The 19,090-nt window shown below is 50.7% G+C and overlaps 1 protein-coding gene across 3 annotated transcripts in view; it reads right to left on the bottom strand.

Moving 5' to 3' along the window:
• HIVEP3 (HIVEP zinc finger 3) overlaps window positions 1-19,090 on the bottom strand; it is a 469,065-nt gene that overhangs the window by 160,620 nt on the left and 289,355 nt on the right. For all 3 annotated transcript variants that reach the window (XM_060625315.3, XM_060625317.3, XM_078452014.2), the window contains one exon: window positions 5,936-6,016. The gene's annotated coding sequence lies outside the window, so the exon portion shown is untranslated. The remainder of the gene's footprint in view (window positions 1-5,935; window positions 6,017-19,090) is intronic.

The raw sequence follows: 19,090 nt of genomic DNA, 5'->3' as shown, positions 1-19,090 counted from the left end.
CGGATGGGTACGGACTCGGTGGAACGGCTCCCCTGGATGGTGCCGATGAAAGGCAAGAGCCCCAGACTTGGAGCGCGAGAGACCCACGTCCCTGCCGCGGGCTTGCTGGGTGACCGGGAGCAAATTGCTTCCCCCTCTCAACCTCAGTTCCCTTCCTGTAACAGGGGAGCACTGTCACCAATGCACACGTCGCCAGGAGAAATTGGGATGTCAGAGGACACTGTACATTCGTACGTGCTCGACAGAGGTAAAGCATCGCGGTGGGGCTCCAGGCGGCTCCACACACACACCGAGGGACATTTCGGACACCCCACTGGCTTGCTGCAAACCCACCACCCAGCAATTTCTCGGGAAGTCTCTCAGCTGTTCCAGCTCCAACCAAAGCCTGTCCTGTAAAAACACGGCCCCGTCCACAGAAGCAATCACCTGCCCGCCGGGTCCAGGCTGCTGGGCCATGAACGTCAACAACGGCCCCTTCCTGGTGGGAGAAGGAACAGGGAGCCGGCTTGTTCTCCGAGAGCGGAGGACTGGCCGGTGACGAGGAACATTTTAAGGTGGGACGCTTCTTCCTGCACCGTCGGCAGCTGTCTACACAAGGCGTCCATTATGTGCGGGCCCCAAGGCCAGCAGGCCCGAGAGGCTAGGCTAAAATTAGTGGAGAATGTGCAGCCGCCAGCGACACAGAACATCGGAGGGTCAGATGCCTCCAGCCAGCCGCCAGGGCAGGAGCCCAGGAGCCTGTGCAGAACAGCTGTGGAAGCAGCTGGCCCCGGTTCCTCCCAGCTCGGGGACAGCAGCCCTGCCCAGGGCCCTGCTCCCATAGCTCAGCTTGAGTGAAAAAATAGAAGGCAGAGTAGAATCCCAAACAGATCTTTAAAAGATATGTGCAAAGGAAAAATGTGGGAGAGGAATTCACTAAATACCTGAGAGGCTGTATCTCGGTCTTCCACGTGGAATGGTGGGTGAATCTTCCCGTACTTTCCAAAATGCTCTCAATAAATATGCATTACTCTTGTAATCAGAAGAAAATACTATAGGGGCGCCTGGGTGGCTCAGTCAGTTAAGCGTCTGACTTCGGCTCAGGTCATGATCTCAGGGTTTATGGGTTCGAGCCCCGCATCGGGCTCTGTGCTGACAGCTCAGAGCCTGGAGCCTGCTTCGGATTCTGTGTTTCTCTCTCTCTCTGCCCCTCTCTCGCTTGCATTCTGTGTGTCTCTCTCTCTCAAAAATAAAGAAACATTTAAAAAAAATTTTTAGGGGCACCTGGGTGACTCAGTCGGTTAAGCGTCCGACTTCAGCCCAGGTCATGATCTCACAGCTCATGAGTTCAAGCCCCGCATCGGGCTCTGTGCTGAACAGCTCTGAGCCTGGAGCCTGCTTCGGATTCCGTGCCTCCCTCTCTCTCTGCCCCTCCCCCGCTCATGCTCTGTCTCTCTCTCTCTCTCTCTCTCCTTCAAAACTAAATAAACATTAAAAAAATTTTTTTTAATAAAAAAAAAGAAGGAAACACTATACAAGACACTGTAAGTTATACATTTATATTAAATGTAATTTAATATACATTTTAAATTTATAAAAATGATTACAATGTACACCCCTAAGGCATGTAGCCTATATGTGTGTGTGTATGTGAATATATTTAGGTATCTGGTTGACTGGCATTGGCAACTTTGAATCCTAAGATGTCAAAGCTAGCTGGTATTAAACATCAATGTTTTCCAACCTTCATTTCATGGAGGAAACTGAGGCCCCAGAAGCAAAGCAGGAAGTCGAGAACCCAACCTTTCACTGAATCTGGTCTTGTACAGGAGTTGCCCCAAACCTTGCCTCCTTTAATTCTGTAGTTGTTTTTATTCCCACTTTATGGAGCTGGAAACTGAGGTACAGAGAAGCAAATTCATCACCCAAGGGCACCCAGCTAGGAAGCCACAGAGTTGGGTCCCAAGCCTGGTTTTCCATCCATAGCCCACAGAGCTTGAAGAGAAGTTCTTTGAAAACACCTGCTCCTTGAAGTCTCTGTCAGAAAGCAATTTCTTATGGGAACAACTTTTGAACTGTCTTCCCTGGGCCCCTCTTGGGTGGTGCATGCCTCCCTTGCCTCTGGGGACTTGTGGTCCTGTTGCCAGATCAGTCCCCAGGAGACTTTGAGGGAATGGGTGACAAAGAGTGGTGTGCGGACATGAACAGCACAGTGCCCGCCCTTTCCTGATGTGGGACAGGGTGGGGAGGGAGGGCTGCAGCGGAAGGTGCCAGGCCTTCAGGACAGGGAGGGTTGGCCAGAGAGGCTGCCATTCAAACTCTCTTTTATCCAGTCTGGTCCAGCTCCAGACCTGGAAGTGCCTGCAGGCAACCCCAGCTGGGGACCTGAGGCCTTTGCTCTGGCTGCACAGCCTCTGTCTACGGTGTCTGTCCCCATCCTGTCCCCACCCCCATTTTCTGCCCCAACTCTTTCCGGGTCATTTCATCCATGCATTTGTGCATTCTTGTCCGTGAACACGTTTTTACTGAGTACCTACTATGGGCTAGAGCAAAGTATAGTCCCAACCCTGCCCGTGCCTCTAGTTCTTAGAGAGGTCTTAGTGTTTAGGCTACCCTCGGTCATTCGAGCAGGCACTCTGAGGCCAGAACGCCTGGGTTCAGCCTGGCTAGGTTACTTCTCAGCTGTGCATGCCTGGGACAGTTACTCAGCCTGTCTGTGCATCGGGGATCCTCATCGGTACAGGAGGATGATAAGATCGCCTGCTTTGTGGACTTGTGCAAGTGAAGCGTCAATCCACGCAAAACCCTTAGGACGGTGCCTGACGGGTAGTAAGTGCTAAGTAATCATTCATTTCTAGAACTATTTTTATTATAACCATCTGGCTAAGATTCCCTCCTCAGGATGCCCTCTGGCTTCCCCTTCTCTACGGTCCCAGAGCTCCTCGAACGGCCCCCCCCTTAGAGCTTCTGCAGCACCGGCACACGAGAGCCTGGGCCTCACTGTCTACACTAGGGGCAGGGACCAAGTTTCCCTCATCTCCACCCCCGCTCCTAGCACAAACGCAGCAACAACGTGTCCAGGGCCAGTTCAGAGCTGTGGGTGGCTGTGTGCCCTCAGCCGGAGCCTTAGAAGCTCCTCACTGCCTCTGGCACTAGAGGTTGCTTATCAGGCCTCATCATGGAGCTTGGTGAGGCTATCCTTATCTTAAAAATTTTCCTTAATGTTTATTTATTTTTGAGAGAGAGAGAGAGAGAGAGAGAACGAGAGGGGGAGGCCCAGAGAGGAGACACAGAATCCGAAGCAGGTTCCAGGCTCTGAGCTGTCAGCACAGAGCCCAATGCAGGGCCCGAACCCACCAACCGCGAGATCACGACCTGCCTGAGCCGAAGTCGGATGCTCAACTGACTGAGCCACCCAGGCGCCCCAATGCTATTCTTCTTAAACTGTGGAGCCTGGCCCTGGACGTGACCCTCCCGAGCTGACAAGGGGGCAGGGTGCTAGGCTTCCTTGAATGCCTCTCTGTGATGGGAACCCCTGCAGGGCAGATCGTCACAAACCCCAACGCCAATGTCCCACAACACCAAGATGCTTCCTATGGCCATGCTTTGCCCATGCTGGTCCCTCTGCCCGGAACATCCTGTCTCCCTCCCCGTATCCTCCGGAGCTGAGACTCCCACGATCCCTCCAGGGCCAGCCCACATGCCCCTCCTCCCCAGTGCTTTTCCTCTCTTACGGTGCACTGCAATTTATTTGTTCGCATGTCTCTTCTGCAGAAGTGACCATCTTATCCCTGTCTGGACTCCCAGTGTCCACCAGGGCCTGGAACGGAAGGGGTGTCAGGAAAGTTCTGCTGAGGGAACTTTTTAAAAGGAAAATCAAGTGAATTGGCCTGCCTGCCTGTTACGGCACAGGGGCTAACAGTTCATGCCACCTTTTGAGCCCCAAACTCACAGGTCCTCCTCGGTTACCCTGCCTGTTGGTAGCCCAGCTCCATCACAGGGATGTGAGCTGGTGGAGAAGCATGGGGCGGACCTGGCAGCTGTACGACGGACAGGGAGCCAGACTTTCACCCACTCTGGCGTCACGTCCTGGAAAAACCCGAGGCGATGAAGGCCCTGAGGCCCAGACTGGTTACCCTGCTCCTCAGGGGGGTGACGGCACAGGGTTGGAGCCCAGCGCTGCAGGGCCCCAGAACCTGCTCTGTCTGCTCTCTCATGAGATGAGGGACACCAGAGCATCCCGAGTTCGGCCAAGAGAGGAAACTGTAAAAGTACAAAATTGCGTGGCATTGCCCGCCACACCGAAAACAACTCTAGGGCAGGAGAGGGCTGGAAAGCGCCTTGACAACAGCATTGGGTCCTTAAAGGGGTGCTGTCTTGGAGGGTGGCCTGGTCTGCAGAGATGGGGGAAGGAGGACAAGAGGACCTGGCGGGGGAATGAGGAGTTCTGATGGCAAGCCCAGCAGCCCTCTACCAGAGAGGCCTCCACCATAGCACAGGGGGCCTGCACTGCCTGTGGATGCTCGGCGTGGGGAGATCTGAGGGCCACAGACACATCAGCTAGCGGTGTCCTGTCCTGGGCCCCGTTGTTCAGGTTGTTCAGGTTTAGTGAGCACCTCCTCTTAGATCTCAGTCTCTGCCCGGGGCCCAGAGGCCTCTCCTGGCACCACGGAGTTGGCTGCCTGGACCTTACGGGTTGCAATCCGAGCCCCTCAGCATGGCATTCAAAGGCCTGTTCGCTTCTCCCGGCCTCGCTTCTACCCCCTCCTGCCCTGTGTCTACATCTCAGCCACTCTCCACCTTTGCACTTACTGTCTCAGCCCAGAATGCCCTTCTTCCATTTTTTTTTTTAAACCTGGTGAACTTCTCTTCATCCTTCAAAGCCCAGTTCAAGTGTCACCTTCAAATGAATGGTCTTCCCTAAACCACCGCCACAGCCAAACCCAGACAGAAGAGAACCCTCCTGCCTTCACAGGTTTCCTGTAATGTAGCTACTGGCACACATCTCCTGCTTTGGATGGGAAACTTCCTGAGGGCATTGACATGCATCGCTCATCACTAGGCCCTATTTCCTAGGCAGCCATCCCCCGCTGCCCTGCAGATCCGCCCATGAGCTTTGGCCTTGTACTCACTCTGGTTCTAATGAGAGCCTCACTTTTAGGTCAATGTGGCCTTCCATCCTGGTTGCCCCTCACCCGGCTTGGTCTTCACGCCCACATTCTGTTGCAGGCGTGCTCTCAGTGCGTGAGCAGACTCTGCTCTTCCCATCTGGGCAAACTGTAGTGACCATGGTGTTCCGTGGTCCCACGAGGGGGCAGGTATGGGGCTAGCGACCGTCCATGTCTGAGTTGGAGTTCAATCAGAGGTTGCTAGAAGAGGCATAGGTCCTGCCCCCAAATACACACGTGCACACACACAGCACACACACAACCCAGTGCAGGCTCTCTGCAGATGTGAGGTCCATAGAGCAATCAAACGGGGAAGGGGCGGACAGCTGTGGTGGCGTTTCCACTGCCTTTCTCCACCATCCCATGGCCTTGGCTGGAGCCTGGAACAGCTGGCTTCTGTCCTACCCGGTTCACTGGGTCTCATTCCCTCATTTTTCAGGCAGAGAAACAGAGACGCAGCAAGGGAGGTTCTCACTTGAGATTTTTCTGAGCAGTAAAGGCAGACCTGGGGTCAGGACCAGTTCCCTGGCTTTCATCCCAGGATACATTCCCATCGCCATATGCTGCCATTTGCAGAAATGCTAGCCGCAGGACTCTGGACATTCGGTAGCTTTTTCCTTAAGTCTCCCCAGAGTGTGGGGCTCCATTCTCCTGCCAAGGCTGAAGTCACTCCCACCTACCTCCTGGCCACAAGCACAGCTAGTGGTCTTTGGGCTGTGCTGCAATTTCTCTGCGTCCTGGGTCGGGGGGGGGGGGGGGCGGGCAGGGGAGAGATGGAGGGGGCTTACCTGCCCAAAGTCAGCCATGGTCTCATGGTTGAGATGTGTCAGAGATTTCTGAGAGCCTGAAGGACTGTGTTGGAGGGAGGCCTGTAGGAAGTAGAGAAAGTGAGAATATTATTCCATCGCCATCTGTCAGCTTACACTTCGGTTTGAAAAATGCATCCAAAAATGGTGAGTGCAGTTCTGCTGAGAATGGCTCCAGACATCACCACTTCTCCAACACAGGCATCACGGGGTTAAGATCAGGCTCCCCCAGGGAGGCAACCCCGGCCTCCCAACCCCACTCTCAGAGCTGCAAGCCCAGTCAGCAGCCGAATCTCAGGCTGGGAAACTCTTACTTTCAAGTACTCCTCGGGGAGCACAGCCCCTCATGGGCTCCCCGAGCACTGGTCGTCAACATTCACTCGTTCTCTCTTTCGTTATTCATTCACTCATGCAAGCGGTTGATAGCCATTTGGGAAAGCTATTAGAGGCTGGTGTCAGGTCTTACAGAGAGAAAGCCACTGGGAATGACAGCTCCAGTCTTACAGATGCAGAACAAACGCCACGGGCTCCCAATCCCCATCCTGGTGGGTCTCCTCCCTCCTCTGAGTTATCTCCGGGCCAGACACCAGGCACAGCATTTTACACGTGCCCTGCAGGACGACATGATGTCTCCTACCACTTTCAGCACCAGGACCCGTTTCTCTGCAAAAACATCTCTCCAGACTCCTCGTAACTATGCGCTTAGTATCTTTTCATTGGGAAAATAAAGAATAATGCAAAAGGCACAATGAACGTAATGCTTTACAATTAACTTGTATTTTAGTAATCACAGCACTACCACGTATATTTAAATAACGGTTACACATACTCATTCAAGACATGTTATTTATGCCTTCTGGGCTTAAGGCATTGACCCCCTGGGAATCCACTCAGTCAATATTCATTCAATAGGTATTTATGAAGCGTCTCTGCGATGGCTGGCCCCATGGCCCACAGGTTAGGGACCCTGGTACAGGGATGAGTGGTGGCTCTGCAGTGAGACGTACTCAGGCTTGAGTCCGGCCCAGAGTGGATGTCTGCTCACGGGAAGGCCCTCAGCCTTTCGCCAGCTCAGAGTCCTCATGATTAACACAGAGATGATGACCCTGATGTCACAAAGTTGTTATGAGGATGAAATGACCTGGCATAAAGCAGAAGCTTAACAACTGGGCACCGGAGGACTATCACCATCATTGCCATCATCCTCATCCCCATATTCCCATCACCACCACCACCATCATCATCATAAATAACATCATCATGACCATCGACAGCAGCACCATCACCATCCTCATCATCACCATCATCATCATAAATATCATCATCATTACCGTCAACAGCAGCACCATCACCATCATCACCATCATGATCATAAATATCGTCATCATTACCGTCAACAGCAGGACCATCGCCGTTATCACCATCATCATCATAAATATCGTCATCGTTACCATCAACAGCAGGACCATCGCCATCATCACCATAAATATTGTCATCGTTACTGTCAATAGCAGCACCATCACCATCACCATCATCATCATAAATATCGTCATCATTACCGTCAACAGCAGGACGATCGCCGTTATCACCATCATCATCATAAATATCATCATCGTTACCATCAACAACAGGACCATCGCCATTATCACCATCATCATCATAAATATCGTCATCGTTACCGTCAACAGCAGCAGCAACACCATCACCATCATCATCATAAATACATCATCATTACCGTCAACAGCAGGACCATCGCCATCATCACCATCACTATCATAAATGTCATCGTTACCGTCAACAGCAGCAGCAACACCATCACCATCATCATCATAAATATCATCATCATTACCGTCAACAGCAGGACCATCGCCATCATCACCATCATCATCATAAATATCGTCATCGTTACCGTCAACAGCAGCAGCAACACCATCACCATCATCATCATAAATATCATCATCATTACCGTCAACAGCAGGACCATCGCCATCATCACCATCATCATCATAAATATCGTCATCGTTACCGTCAACAGCAACACCATCACCATCACCATCATCATCATAAATATCATCATCATTACCATCAACAGCAGGACCATCGTCATCGTTACTGTCAACAGCAGCAGCAACACCATCACCATCATCCTCATAAATATCGTCATCACTACCATCAACAGCAGGAGGACCATCAACACCATCATCACCACCACCATCATCCTGCTTCCTGTCTCTTTCCGAGTGCTAAAAGGCTTCTCCTTACCCCCTCTAGTAGGATACACAGTAGTTTCTACCTTATAATAGAATTACTTTTATCCACATCTTCCTTCTCAGGTTCATGTCCAGCTCTGTAACTTCAGAGCTGTGTGAACTTGGGTAAGTTACTATCTGACTCTGTTTTCTTGTATGTAAAATGGGACAGGAGTTTTAGTAATCCGTGGAACTGTTGTAATGATTAAAGGAAATAATGTATATAAAAGCTCAACACAATATCTGACATCAGCTAAATGCTTGATAAATGCTGGTCAGTGTTGTTTGTGGTGCTTATGGTATTAGCAGTAGTAAACAGGATCTTCATTTCTCTTCCTAGCTTGTGAGTGTCTGAGGGCAGCGACCATTCCAAATCCATCTCAGTCTCCCCACAGAGTCTAGCACAAGGCCTGTCTCCCAACAGACGTTAATAAGTGTTTGCTAAAACAGTCTTGGAAGCTCACAGAATCAGATGCAAAATAACTCAAGGGACAGGAGCATGGAACATGGCCAAGGACAGAGCCCTGATGGGATCCTGAAGAACTTCAACAGATCTCCTCAAGAGAGCCATTTGTTACCCAAGCCAAGCCGTAGGCCTGCTAGGAACATTCATTCATTCATTCATTCATCAAACTCACCAAATTTTCACTTTGATCAATAACAAATCCCTGCCCAGTGCTTTTCTTTTTTTCTATTGTGAAATCTTGTTTACACCTGCCATGTCATTCAGTCTCCACAAAAGAGCTTAGAGGCAGCTAGACTAGGTACCGACAGCACATTTTGTAAATAAAGAAATGGAGGCTCAGAGGGGTGACAAGACTTGCCAAAGGGCACACAGCAGTCAAGGCCATGGTGGGAAGTGGGAGAAGGACCCTTTCGTGACCATGACTCCTTCCCAATGGCCCTGTGATGTCAAGCACTTTATAAATCCAGGATCATTATTCTCACTGCCCAGTTCACTTCTCAACAAACAAACTGGAATTAAATTATTTTGGTGCTATTTCAACATGCCTATTAGAAAAGAAAGACTGTAAGTTCTCTGAAGGCAGGAACTATGAGAGCCACAATAGTGTGGGACAGTTAAACATATTGAGGCTGACCCCAGACTGCCGGGGTTCAAATCTTGGCTCTGACACTTATTGGCTGTGGAATCTTGGACAAATTACTTAATCTCTCTGTGCTTCAATTTCATCATCTATAAAGAAAGGATAATAGCTATCTATGGGGGTGTTGTGAGTAATAAATGGGCTAATCTATGTGCAGCGTCTAGAATAGTACCTGCTACATAGTAAGGGTTAATTATAATTATTCACGATGCATCCCTGTACCTAGAACGGCCTAGCATGCACAAGATCCCCAATAACCATCTGTGGGATCATTGAATGGATGACATACTCCCTGGAAAGAAGTCAATTCAAGTATGGACTGAGCAAGTCCAAAGAGTAGCTGGAGCTCTGGCCTCAAGGAATCTAGAGTCCCCCAGTTCCTGGGTCATAGCCAAATCCAGCAGGAAGGAGATCGGTTATTCTAGGACTCAAAGGCTCTTCTAAAACCAAGAGGTTTTGGGGTGCCTGGGTGGCTCGGTCGGTTAAGCGTCAACTTCGGCTCAGGTCATGATCTCACGGTCTGTGAGTTTGAGCCCTGAGTCGGGCTCTCTGCTGACAGCTCAGAGCCTGGAGCCTGTTTCAGATTCTGTGTCTCCCTCTCTCTCTGCCCCTCCCCTGTTCACGCTCTGTCTCTCTCTGTCTCAAAAATAAATAAACGTTAAAAAAAAAATTTAAAACCAAGAGGTTTCATGTCCAATGAAGGATGGTAAATATGACTGGTGATTAAGAACATGGGCTCTTGAGTCAGATAATTAAATTCAAGTCCTCATTTGTCATTCTGTCACTCACCAGTTGTGTGCTTACCTCCATGTACCTGCTTCAGTTTCCTTATCCATAAAATGGGGATACTCACACCCCACCCCCCTGAAAGGATTAAATATCATATGGAGGAGGTAAAGCCTCCTGTCCCTGGCCCCAGTCCATAGTGACAGTGACAATGAGCCTGGTTCGGTCAGCAGCCCTCAGTGTGATAGAGCCCATCCTATGGACTGTCCTGTGCCAGGTGTTCCTTCCACCACACTCTCCCTCATGTGGGTTCTGGATGCCTCCGCTAGGGACACGCCTTGTGACAGCAGCCTGGGCGCCCCTCTCGAGGCCAAAATGTTGCTGCGAAAAGGCATATCCTCCATTTGGCCCCAGCGCAGACTGGGCCCTGTGGAGGTGAGACAGCTGCTTGGGAAGCAGCCCCCCGGGAAGGGTGGTCTCTAGAGAACCCCTTTGGAGAGTTCCTCCTAAGTGCCAGTGCAAGCAACTCGCAGCCGGCGTGCAGCTGCCTCTGAGGCAGTCCCTGTCCCTGCGGGGGCTGCAAACCCCTGTGCTCCGTTTCCTCAGCCAAGACCCTGAGGCTGGCAGCCCATCCTGCTTAGGGAGAGGAACAAACATTTACCGAGTCAGAGACTTCCCATTCCTTGTCTCTTTCACCTTCACAACAGCCTGTGGGCGGGCATCTTGGTCTCCCCAGGTAGCCGTTGTGAGACCCTGAAGCAATGAGCCACCCCATAGCTCAGTCTCCTCATCTGTGAGCACTACATAAATATCCTTATTTATTAAACCCATCCTCCAGAGAAGGAAGCAGAGGCCTAGAAAGGGAGGTACTTTGTCCAGGATCATGTAACTAACAAGTGACAAAGCTGGAGCTGTTCGGCTTCAAAGTTCCATCCATCCATCCCTCCATCCCTCCATCCCTCCATCCATCAGTTACATTTTGAAAGCCCACCATGCAGTATGCACTGGAGCCATACTCTTCCTTTGATTTTAAAAAATATCCATATGATCTATTTCCCATCACTCCTAGGACCCCAACATTCAAGTCAATTCCACTTAACAAAGGCACATGAAGTCCTTCCTACATGCCAGGCACTATGTGAAGTTTCGTTATTAAAGATCACGCGGGATCCTCATGACAATCCTATGCAGTTGACTGCCTTGTCCCCCTTACAGATGAGCAATTCAGAGAGGCAATGAACCTGCCCACACTCACAAACATGGAGCCTGATGGAAGCCTGAATCATCTGACCCGCAAATCCAGTCTTTTCTCTTCCCGCCACGTTTCCTTTATCCAACTCCCACCTGGCCCACAGACTTTGGAAGTTCCGCTCCTCAAAGTCCCTCATTCAGCAGAGAAGGACAGCTGTCAGCCCTACTGGTCAGTGCCTCCCACCCTGAACCTTCAGGACTTTGTGCCTCCCTAGTGCCCCCACCCCTGGGCTTGACCCCTGGTTGCTTACATCTTGCCTACTTCAAAAAAAAAAAAAAAAAAAAAAAGGACACGAGGAAGATTAAAGAATAAAAGTGTAGCATAAGGCTCAAACATCAGATGAAAGCAGAGTCTGGATGTAAAGGGGCAGGGCGGGCTGGATGTAAGTGTCTTCAAGGACAATGCCCGATGCGCACAGGGTTTGGGGAAATGGCGCTTTCACATCGCTGCTGGTAGTGGAAGTCGTCAGAATGTTTTGGGAAGCAATTTCACAGCTTTCACCAAGAGCTCTGCCTCACAAATATCCATACTTTGGGGCACAGTCATCCCAGTTTTCAGGAATGTAGTCTAAGGGAAAAAATTCTATGCAAATTCCATGCAGCCTCATTTATAATACCGAAGTGCTGAATACTGGAAGCAAATCTAAGTGCCAACACATGAAAATGGCTAACAGGTCTGTGAAAATGAGAGCACGTCAATATTAGGAGCTGGCAAACTACAGCCTGCAGGCCAAATCCCACCAGCAGCCTGTTTTTGTAAATAAAGTTTTATTGGAACACAACCACACCCACTCACATACACAATGTCTCTGGCTGCCTTTGTGCAACAGCTGCAGAATGAACAGTGGGGACAAAAACAGGGTGGCTCAAAACCCTAAAATATTTACTCTCTGGTCCTTTACAGAACAAGTTTGCTGACCTCTGACCTACTTGGTGGAATATGATGCATCCTTTAAGAATGTGATATGAGGTTTAGAGAAGCAAGCTACTAAGTTTTATAGATTGGATGACTTCACCTATGTAAGTAGAAAAAAAAAACCCATGCAAATGAAATTGCATGAAACGGTACCTAGACGGAACATAAAACATGAAAAATAGAAAGAAAGAGATGAAAATATTAACACGATGAGTAAGATTTTTTTTTTTTGCTTGCTTGTACTAGTTTTTACTTTCTAATTCTTAAGAAATGCACAGATATTATATAAAGGTGAAATACACATGTTTTATAAAGAGAGATGCCTAGGGGCACCTGGGTGGCTCAGTCAATTAAGCATCCGACTTTGGCTCAGGTTATGCATGATCTCATGGCTCATGGGTTCGAGCCCCGTGTCGGGCTCTGGGCTGACAGCTCTGAGCCTGGAGTCTGCTTTGGATTCCATGTCTCCCTCTCTCTCTGCCCCTCCCCTGCTCGTGCTCTGTCTCTCTCTCAAAAATAAATTTAAAAAACAAGCAAACAAACAAACAAATAAAGAGAGATGCCTAGTTCAATAGCTTAGCTCTGGACATCCTAGCAGCCAAGGCAAAGAGTAAAATCAAAGGGGTTCTATTGTCAATAGTAGGAAGACGCCAGGGAACATGGAAGGTCAAACTCCCCTCTTTCTGAGAGGGCTTGGTCACCAGGGTCTTTGTTTCAAGAGAGTCGAGCAAAACAATGGACAACTTTCTCTATTTTTTACCGATATGCTTAACTGTTTCCTGCATATATGGCTATTCCTGGTTATCGGCCCTCCAATGATGCCCAAGAGAGAACATTAAGCTATGGTTCTGTAGAGGCAATTCTCCTGGTGGCCACGGTGATTTAGGAGTTTTTTATTCATGGAAAATCACATGCAATCTTGGCGGAAAAAGTATCAGTGTCTCCAGTGGACCCATGAATTTTCAACAGAGAATCTTTTCTGAGAAAATAAAACTTACGTTGAAGCCCAGGACAAAAAACAGAGAAAGATGGGGTGCTCTGGTAGAAGCTGAGTGGTACCACCCCTGAAGAGGCAGAGCCCCTGGGACTTTTTGGAGCCCAGCTGGCAAACTGCTCCATTGGCCCATCCTTCTGGGGACCTGGAGAGTCCCTGGTCTTCTTCCAGGTCGAAGGCACGGGCAAGAGCAGCCTAAAGGATGCTCTGCACCCACAGAAGGTAGAGCCATGTCCTCTAGAGACACAACTACGAGGGAAAAGACAAGGTTTCATCGTGAAGATAAGAAAGTGGGACTCATAATTGTGCTTCCATGGAGGGCCCTGGGTGAGGTAAGGAAGGCCTTGACCTCTCCAGGATGGCAGTTCTGGCTCAATTCAAAGGCTCTGACAGGTGGGCTGAAGCCTAAGGTGAAGAGGCTCTCTGGTGGATAAATGAGCCTAGAGGACACACATGTGAACCAAGGTCACATCCCATTCCTATTCCAAGAAGGAAGAAAAGAAGCCTGTTGGCAGTGGGGTGTGGAACACTGTAGTGAAGTGACTGAGACAGGAGCTCTGGATCCTATTTGAATTCCACTGTGTTACTTATTGGCTATGCCCATGGCGAAGTCATTGCTTCTTTCCAAACCTCAGTTTCCTCATCTGTAAGAAAAGGAAAATGACAGCCATATAAGGGTTAAATGAGATAGTGCATGCTAAGTGCTTAGTGCCTGACCTGCCCCACAGTAGGTGCTCAATAATGGTGTGCTCTTTGCAGTAATACACTTGGCCAACTCCAAAACCTGCCATGGCAAGGGGATGGTAAGACTGGGAATTGACCTTTGATTCATGCAGTCTTCTCGGAGAGAGAGAAGAGAGAGAGAGGGAGAGAAGAGAGCGAGCGAGCGTGTGATCAGGGGAGAGGGGCAGATGGAGAGACAATCTTAAGCAAGCTCCATGCCCAGTGTGGAGGTTCAATCCCACAACCCTGAGATCATGATCTGAGCCAAAATCAAGAGTAAGACACTCAACCAACTGAGCCACTCGGGTGCCCCTTGATTCGTACACTCTTAAAGAAAGGCTCAGGAATGTTCTGGGGGCTATCACCGGTTTCCTGTAATTGGTGAATTGAAGACACACGGATAGAATTTCTACAGCAGCTGGGGAAAGCCAGGTGGGGCCATTGCCCAGGTAAGTGGCTCAGGAAGCCTCTAGGAGGATTTGACAGAATCATCTACCTGTCAGGGTGATATCAGAGGGGGACCACTTTTGTGGTGACCTGACAGAGGGCTCAAGCGTCTCCTCCTCTGAGCAGCTGTCCCCATGCAGTTGTGAATGTGCATCTTTTGCCCTGATGTGAGGGACATGTACCACACCGTCATGCCAGGCATCATGAACTCCTGTGGTGGGCATTTGCTGTGGCATCCCTTCTCCCCGCTTCTGTAATAGCACCCTGATTTCATTTGGGGGTCCTGGTCTTGGGGGACAGTAAACCAAGGCTCCCTTGCAGCCCAGGGGAGGGCATGAAGCAGAGCTAGATACTTGGATGCTCGCTTTTAGGTTCTGGAACCTTCCATCTCTGTGGCCTTGGCAAGACGGCCACCAATTTGTTTTTTTGCTCCCCTGAGGAGCCCTGAGTCCTTTCTGAGTCTTGTTATCCAGCCTTCCCGTCAATTCTTGGAGTTTCTCATTATCCTTCCAACTTAATCCCTTTTGTTTATGTTGTCTAAAGTCAGCTTCTGTTGCTTACATCAAAGAGCCCTAATGGGTACAAAGAGGAAGAAGTCAAAATGGCACCAAATCCAAACAGGAAAAGTTCAAGTTAAATACTGGGAGCTACCCAGGAGCTTCCCCTGTTTCTTCTCTGTTGGTAGAGACCTGCTTTTATTGGGCCCCACCTTCCCCAGCCCGAGGGGGTAAACCATGATTAATCCAAGGCAGTAAAGGTAGTTTGATTCCATTTTCAAGTGACTGGTCAGGCATGGGCATGTGATTCAGTTCTTGCTAACGGGACCTATTACTCCCGTTTTACAGCTAAGGGAATCCTTCTCAGCATTTCTAGGAAAGGGGTTCCTTGCTAAAGAAAAAAAAGAGAGAGACTGAGAGAGAGAGAGAGAGAGAGAGAGAGAGAGATTTTGGGGAAGATGTTCTTCTTCTGCACCATCTACCACCATGTGTGCAAATGGCCCCTGAAACTGTCCTATGACCTTGGATGAGATGATGCAGTTTGGTGGTGAGGTTGGCAGAGCGTGGGAAAGTTGGAAAGGACTTGTACCCTTGACATTATTGGGCTGCTGGGTTACTCAGTTTGGAACTGCCTCTATCTCCAAGCTTCTGGAACTAATAAATCCTCATTGCTTAGGCCACTTGTTACGTTTCTGTTATTTGCTGCCCAAAGCATCCTACTACCCAGCCAGTGCTGGGAATTCCCACACATGGGAATGTGTGCCCCAGCAGCAGGCTGGGACTGCAGCACCAAGGGCCAATGGCAGGAATAAGCCTGGAGAAGGGAGCATCCAGAAGGCGGAGGAAGTTTGTGATGGAGCCAAGCAGGCCATTCACAGGTGGGACACAGGCAGCTTCCGTGTCCCAGCTGGCGGTGGTAATCTCTAAAGTGAAGAGAAGGGCAGGGCCATTTCCTGGATGTCTGCCTTGTTTAGGACAAGAACCCGGCCAGCAGCCTGACAGTCATGGGAAGCAGAGTCTAGCCCAAAGTGGGGTCTGGGTTGAAATGTAATAGCCAGTCAGGGTCTCAGGGTCTGCAGTTCATGTGCACCTCTGACCCTCGTAGAGAATTAGAGTCTACGGCAGGGAAACAGAGGCAGAACCCAGAATTAAACCCAGGGATGCAGTCACTGACACAGCAGGGTTTGAGGGAAGCTATAGCTCAGCAGACACACGGCCCCGCCCCCTCAACTGCCACCACCCGTGGGAACGCCAGATGCACAGTTCAAGGCAACCAGGCCAATTCCAGCCCCTGCCAGCCCTGGGCACGGATGAGCTTCTGGCCTCTGTGGCTCAGATGTTGGACAGGTGCATCGGAGGGACAGTGCCTAGAGCGGAGTGGGGCAGTCAGGGGCTAGCAGGCCTAGGTCAGGAAGCAATCTCCATCAGAAGCTGGGAGAGCCCCGGCAAGATTTCCAGCTTATAGCAATTTGAGTCCCAAGGTATGCAAGTGACTCTAGTGCCTCAGACAGACAGCCTTGCTTGAGACTAAAGGGACGGCAGCTGGACCAACGCTCCTCCCTCCATCTCATTCTTCATGCATTAGATGGGGGGTCAGGTTCTTCCTGTTGCATCCACGCCTGCACACTCCCTCTTCAGCGTGTCCATTACCCCTTTCCTGATGCTCAACAAGCCCCAGAAAGACTCCCTATGGGTCACGTTAGGGGCTGGAAAGATCCTAAAAGCCATCTAAGGTACCACTCTCATGTGACCAAAAGGGAAAGAGAGGCACGGTGATGAGCAGGGACATGTTCTTACCCTGCGATGACCCTGGGAAGTCCACATCATCTCCAAGGTCACACAGCTCTGACATTCCATGGCTCTGCTTCAATAGGCTGAACATGTGAAATTGTAAATTCATGTTTCCTAATCACTCAGAATGATGCTAACCTTAAGCCCCCAGGAAGGGTCTGGCTCTCCCCTACCTCATCTCTCCTCTTCCAACAGCTGGGTCCCCTTGCAGGCTCAGTCCTACCACTTGTTCTCGGACCAACCCTCCGTCTTATAATCATCAGCATCACCTGATGGCTCAGACTTGCGTGCTCTAATATTGTGCCTGTTTCTGGAAGCTGTGTCACTGCTCTGTCCCCAAGGCCCAGCACCCGCCTTATTCCTCAGTCCTGGTCCAGTGCCCAGCTGTAGCTCCACACCCCACTCCCAAGTCCCCAGTGCTGGGACTGTGCAGCACGGTGGTGATATGATGGTGGCCAATGGTGGCTTATGAAGCAGGTGCTTTTTGCTGCGTGAGGATTGTACATGAACTCCCCTTGAGCAAACCCCCAAAGAGAACTATGTCAGGCAGTGACGATCACTACTCCCATTTTACAGATAAGGGAGCCGAAGGCCAGCTTGCCAAAGGTCACTTGTCTGATCAGTGGCAGTGCCGGGATGCCCCCCTGATAGTCCTATGTCAGCTACCTGTCTGGACTCTGTTTCTCCAGACTTTGCTGCAGGCCTGGGCTGGATTCCTCCCACCGCCACTGTCTGGGCTGGCCTTGGGTACCCACTCTGCTCTGAGGGCATGGTTGGTTCAACTCCCTGGCCTCTCTTACTCTGTAGCTCTCCAGGCTTATGCCGGGTCCCTCAGGGAGGATGTGAGATTTAATGGCTCTGGAAGAACAGGCAGGGGGTGGGGAGGAGGGGACAAGAAGCCAGAAATCAGGCCCGGTTATTTGCAAACATAGACCCCATGACAGGGTCCACGAGGCTAGTTCCATCCTTCACTTGCTCACTGGGAGTCACGGGCGACAGCTTCAAGGACTGAAGGCAGCTGACCATCATACCCACCGTCCAGGGGAAGCTGACAAAGTTTGACAGTCCTGTGTTCAGATCCCAGGTCTGTCCCTTCTAAATTCTACGAACTGGAGGCAATTCCGGGTGAAGGGTAGCCTCCTTCGGCCCCCAACCCCTGGGCTGTGAAATGGGACTAATGACACCAATCTTGTGTGGCCTTCATGAGGACACACATGAAGCATCCATGTGCCCAGGCCTCAGTGAAGACTGGCTCCCTTCCATGCCTTTCCTTACTGGTTCCTGTTCCCCCTGGCGCTGGCTGCCTTCTGCACCGCAGCCAGAGACATGGCCTCTCGGGGCTGAGAAGCCCGAGCGGTCCCAATGATGCCCAGCATGTGGCTGGCAGGGACTCGGGCACACTCAGCACGCTGGAGATAAATACAGGGTCCAGGCACCTGATTCTAAACAATGGGGCTATTCTGAGGTTCTAATTGCTCAAGGGGAAGGCAGGCTCTGGCCAGTGAGCAGCCCCGGACGGTCAGGACAAGCACCGGGCAGCAAACACATCAAGGAGCAGGTGCAGAAAAGCCGGCCAACAGGTTACAAATACTAGAGTGTCACAGCTTACAAAGCTTCTGGGGTGACCACACTCGGGGTACACAAGTGGGAAAACTGCGGCTCAGGGTGGCCAAGTGCTTTGACTCGTGGCTTTGACAAATGCTTATCGAGCACCTTCTCCAGGCTAGGCTCCGTGCTCAGCCTCAGGGATCTCACAGTGTGTGGGGAGACAGATGGCACACAAGCAATCCCAGTGCCTTGTGACAACCGCCAGAAGGAGGCAGGGACGGGGCTGCAGGAGCACGAGGACACGCCACACTAGTCATGTGGGTGAATTCCTTCCTTCATTCATTTTTTCATTCATTTATTCACCGATGTGCTCTGTGCTCGTATGTGCCGGGCGCTGTTCAGGGGCTGAAGACACAGCCCTCAGTGAACTCCAGTTCCCACCGTCATGGGGTTTACAGTCTCATGGCAGAGAAAGGCGGTCACAGATAAGCGAAGAGGAGAATGATAGAATGTCAGGGCAGGTAATGTTATAAAGAAAAATACAGCAGGGCAAGGGGACGGTGGGCACCTGCCACCGATTGACGTTTTAGGTAGATGGTCGGGTTGATGCTAATGATGGCAAGGTAACATTAGCACACGAAGCAGGCAGGGCAATGAATGTTCCATCCTTGAGTAACACGGGGAACCATGGCCCCAAGATGGTCTGCCCAGGGGTCACAGAGAACCAGCAACAGAGTCCGGAGCTGCTCCAGGTCTCCTGTCTTACAGGCTAGAGCTGATCCCCTGCTCACCATGACAGTCTCTCTGCCCCCCTCGCCAGCACCCTTCTCTTATCTTCTCCGGGGGCAGAAAGCACCAAGCAGCTCTGCTAGGCGGGGGTCCCCCGTGG

The sequence above is a fragment of the Panthera onca genome, chromosome C1, assembly GCF_046562875.1.
Source record: "Panthera onca isolate mPanOnc1 chromosome C1, mPanOnc1 haplotype 2, whole genome shotgun sequence".
In the NCBI taxonomy this organism is placed as follows: domain Eukaryota; kingdom Metazoa; phylum Chordata; class Mammalia; order Carnivora; family Felidae; genus Panthera; species Panthera onca.
Note: the sequence above shows the minus strand (reverse complement) of the source record. Positions and strands in the feature narration are given on the sequence as shown.